Below are 5,010 nucleotides of genomic sequence, written 5' to 3'. Positions count from 1 at the left end.
TTCTCCAGTCCGTCAAAGTACACGGTTTCCTCAAATATTAAATTGAGATAATAACAGTACCTGCTTCACAAAGTTATTGTGAGGTTTAAGTGAAAAAAATTCAGCTAAAATGCTAAGCGCAGTAAATAACACATAGCATACAGTAGTGAGCAATATATTTTATTGCTGCTACTATTCCTGGTAACTCGACATCATTTTCTATGCACAATATATATTTAATATAGCCAATAATTATAACAAATTGCTCATTTTTATATTATTTTAGTAATGTTTTCATATATAATATTAAATCAGATAGTTTATTATTGTCCATCCTATAAGCAAGCCTTTGTACTGGGTCTATAAATTTAAATTCATACATCTGCATGTATTTAATAGATAAATATAAAAATACTTAGGAAGAAATACATCCATTTCACAGTCCTTGATGCCTAAACCATTATTTAGTAGTAGATGTAATATTGAGGAAAAAAGGTAATCCGTGATCCTTGTTATCTACTCATCTAAATGTTTATAATAAAATCACAACCTTCTTGGGATTGTCTTCACAGATTATGGTTTTTTATGTGCATATATACACATGTGTGTGTGTTTTGACAAGGCTAATCCAGGGAGCAGTAAAATAGAAAAAATATAAATCATGATAATAAACTAGATCAAAACGATTAACTGAGAAAAGTATAGGTGGTTTTCAACGTATCACAGAGGAAGATTAAGGCATAACTAACATCTGTCACACAAATTGTAACCAGAAAGAAGATAATAATTTAAGTGGTGTAAGAGATTTCTAACTGAATACTTTGGCTAGGTTTATACTCAATTCCTTAGTTTAGCTTCTGAAGCAGCGACCTGGAAATAATTTCTAAAGGTCCTTGCTTATTAAAATGATTTGATATCGTAGCAATAACACGGTCTCATTCTAGACAGCATCTGAGAGAATCAGCACAGGGCTCTATCTCTTGCCTCCAAGTCTAGGGTTTAAAAACATTTTTTAAAAATACATTGCTCTGTTCTTCTAGCTAAGTTCATATCCTCTTGATTTCAAGCCAATTTTTAATTGAATTCAGTTAGTTTAATTTCTCCTCAGAGATGTCCCTAAAATGTGCTCTCCCAGATTTCCTAGCAGAAGTGCCATTGTCTCTGCTCCGCAATCCCAAGTAGACAGCAAACCTGCCATCAAGCTCGGCCTTGCTCAACAATGACTCTTTAATGTGGTCATCTCATGTGCTTTGTGTTTCAATTATGATTTAGACTGAATTAAAATCTACTTAAATGGATCACATCATCTCTTAGTACTCTTGATAGAACATTTTATCTCTTTAGGGTAGTTCAGTAAAAAAGTGTTATATTATACTACATATCCTTAATTTTATATCATCAATTTTATTTCCCTTTGTAATTTAATCCTACATTTTCCTTGATTTTCATCAACTAAATAAAATACAGTGATGCGTTTATCCCATATACTCTTCAAAGGCGAGCATCAATGTTTTACAATTAAAGATATATTTAAAAATTCAGGATTTTGTATTTCAACATTATAGAGCAGATTTTAGAATCAGGCTGTTTATGGAAGTGAGTAAATTTATTTGCTATGGTATTGAAGGATCAGATTATGATGTTTCAACATTAAGTATCTCATTGAATGAATTCTGAGGTTAAACAATCATCAATAACATCAGGCAAGAGTATAGCAATTTATAGTTTATGAAGGAGTCCTTTCCCATGTATTTGATCATTTATGTCAACTCTGTGAAAGAGCTAAGACTGGCATTATTATTCCCATTTCATAGATCAGGAGTTGGCAACTATGGCCTATGGACTAAATCTGGCCAGCCACTTGTTTGTGTAAATAAAATTTTATGGGCTCACAGTCATGCCCAGTCATCTACGTATTGTTTATGGCAGCTTTGGAGCTGCAAGGGCAGAGTTAAGTAGTTGTGACAATGAAGCATAGCTCACAAAACCTAAAATATTTGCTATCTGGTCCTTTGCAGAAAATGTTTGTCCAATCCGGTTATAAATGTGTAAATTGAAATGCCGAAAGATTGAATAATGTTCCATATCTATCTATCTATCTATCTATCTATCTATCTATCTATCTATCTATCTATCCATCTATCTATCCATCTATCTATCGTCTATCTATCATCTATCTACCTATATAATGTGGAATCACTTGAATGCAAATCCAACTCTTTGAATCCAAGTCCAGGATTATTTTCTCTTTAACACCATATGAATATTAGCAGGAAACACCTATCTCAACAATGGAAAGCTTGCAATTTATTTTTATTAGATATGATTGCATAGATGCCATTTCAGTGTACAACTACTTAATTATCTGAAATCTACAAGGAATAAAAACCATGTGAGGGAGAAAACTGAGATCAGGCATTACATCCCACAGCCAGTATGTCCGTCCTGAGGAGCCAGCAGTCTAAGATTATGCCACAGGGGTAAGCAATTTTTCAGAAGCCAAAACTCAGGAATGAGGTGCTGAAAAGGAAGGAAGCTTGAGTGAGAGGGGTTGTTGATGGAAGATGAAGTCCGAGAGAACTGTGTGGACCAACATCGAGGTTCCAAACAAACAAAAATATCCTAGACTTCCAGGGCATCACTGTGCCCTCTGCTCTAACAGCTGTTCCCAGCCTCCTTGAGCTCTTGGAGGCTCTCTGTCCTCTGGTCGTTGTGATAGGTTTTACCAAACTAATAATAGATATCTGGGTTTTTATCATAGAGCTCGCTATGTCATTTCAACAAATACCGTGAGAATTAAACACATTTTACTTTCTTATTCCAATCTCTGTGCATGGCTTGACAATTTCAAAAATTTTACTACCTTATTAATAAAGGTCAGGTTTTTTAATGTCATTTTTTCTTGAATATAAATTACATTTTACATTAGCCCATTACTTCCTTATATTATTCAAATATTTTCTTTCTCTTTATAACTCTTTATTTCTCTACTGGACTAATATGCTCTAAAATTTTTTGCTCCACATGAATTATGATTTAATATATGTTGATATAAATTTCATATGTTTAAATCACTTTGGCTTATAAATTAAACCCTTTGTAAAAGTCCAAAAGTTTTAGATCCAACTCCTACCTACACAGTACTGACAGATGAATAATTTGCATATGTGCAATTTGCATGTGTTCATTGATTTATGGATGTGATTCTTAAAAGTTGCATATACAAATAACATATATAATCTCATAAGGAACATATGTTCATTAAAAATGTGAACAGTTTGAGGAAGAAAATATTCAGAACTAAACATGATAAGATTTTTTTTTATAATAGTCCACATTGTTGCCTATGTATAAGTACATTTAAGTACATATACACAATTGTGTCATCTTGTATATAATATTTTGTAGCTTAGTTTTTGAAGTTGAAAAAATATATATTTGAAATATCTTAGTAAAGAGAATGATGTAAAGAGATATATTGTACTTTTCAAATTTAAAAGCAATAAAGTGGAAAAACTAATGCTGCAATATGAAACCATTTATGTAAACTTAAAAAATTTCAAAATCATGTAATATATGACACAGAATAATAAGAGTAAATCATACAGTCAGAAAACAAATATAACAGTTTCAGGATAGAGGTTAAGTCTGGATAACGAAGAAAGAAAAAAGGATAGTAGTAAGAGTGTTTTTAAACCCCAACAATTCAATTTTATTTATTTATTTAATCTTTAGGACATAGTGCAAAAGTTTAACATTTGTTAAATCTGACTATATCATTGTTTTTATGCTAGTACCATACTGTTTTGATTACTATCACTTTGCAATATAGTTTGAAATCAGTAAGTGTGATGCCTCCAGCTTTGTCCTTTCTCAAGATTGTTTTGGGTATTTGGGGTTTCTTTTGGTTCCACATGAATTTTAGGATTGCTTTTTCTATTTCTGTGAAAAATGTCTTTGGAATTTTGATAAGGATTACATGGAATCTGAAGATCATTTTGGGTAGTATGGACATTTTGCTAGTATTAATTCTTCCAATCCATGAACATGGAATATCTTTCAATTTATTGATGTCTTCTTCCATTTCTTTCTTCAATGTCTTATAGTTTTCTGTGTACAGGTCTTTCACCTCATTGATTAAATTTATTCCTCAGCATTTTATTCTTTTTGATGCTATTGTAAATGAGATTGGTTTCTTAAATTCTCTTTCTGACACATCATTGTTAGTGTATAGAAATGCAACAGATTTTTGTATGGTCTATCCTGGAGAATGTTCTGTGTACACTTGAGAAGAATGTATATTCTGCTGCTGTTGGATGGAGTGTTCTCTATATGTCTATTAGGTCCATATGGCTGAAAGCGTAGTTCAAGTCCAATGTTTCCTATTTGATTTTCCTTCTGGATGATGTATCCATTGTTGAACGTGGGGTACTGAAGTTCCCACATTAACATTTCTGAAAGGAGACAGTCCTAGTCAGAGCAATTAGGCAAGAAAAAGAAATAAAATATGTCCAAATCAAAGAGGAAGAAATAAAATTGTCTGTTTGCAGATGATATTATCTTATATATGGAAAACCGTAAAAACTCCACCAAAAAACTGTTAGAACTAATACATTTAGTAAAGTTGCAGGATACAAAATCAATTGCTGTCATTTCTTCATTCAGGGGTGTTAATGTTTCTTTAATATATTTAGGTGCTACAATGTTGGGTGCATATATGTTACAATCCTTATATTCTTTTGATGAATTGATCCCTGTATTATTATATATGACCTTCTTTGTCTCTTGCTACAGGTTTTAACTTAAAGTCTATTTCGTCTAGGTAGAGTTACTGCTACCTCTCCTTTGGTTTCCGTTTGCAAGGAATATCTTTTCCTATCCCTTCATTTTCAGCCTATGTGTGTCCTTAAAACCAGAAATGAGTCTTTTGTAGGTAGCAGCCATTACTGGATCTTGTTTTTTTTTTTTTTTTTTAATTTCATTCAGCCACTCTTTGTCTTTTGATTGGAGAATTCAATGCATTTACATTTA

The sequence above is a fragment of the Ceratotherium simum genome, chromosome 13 (genome assembly GCF_057802395.1).
Source record: "Ceratotherium simum simum isolate JZ-2026a chromosome 13, ASM5780239v1, whole genome shotgun sequence".
NCBI classification, from domain to species: domain Eukaryota; kingdom Metazoa; phylum Chordata; class Mammalia; order Perissodactyla; family Rhinocerotidae; genus Ceratotherium; species Ceratotherium simum.
Note: the sequence above shows the minus strand (reverse complement) of the source record.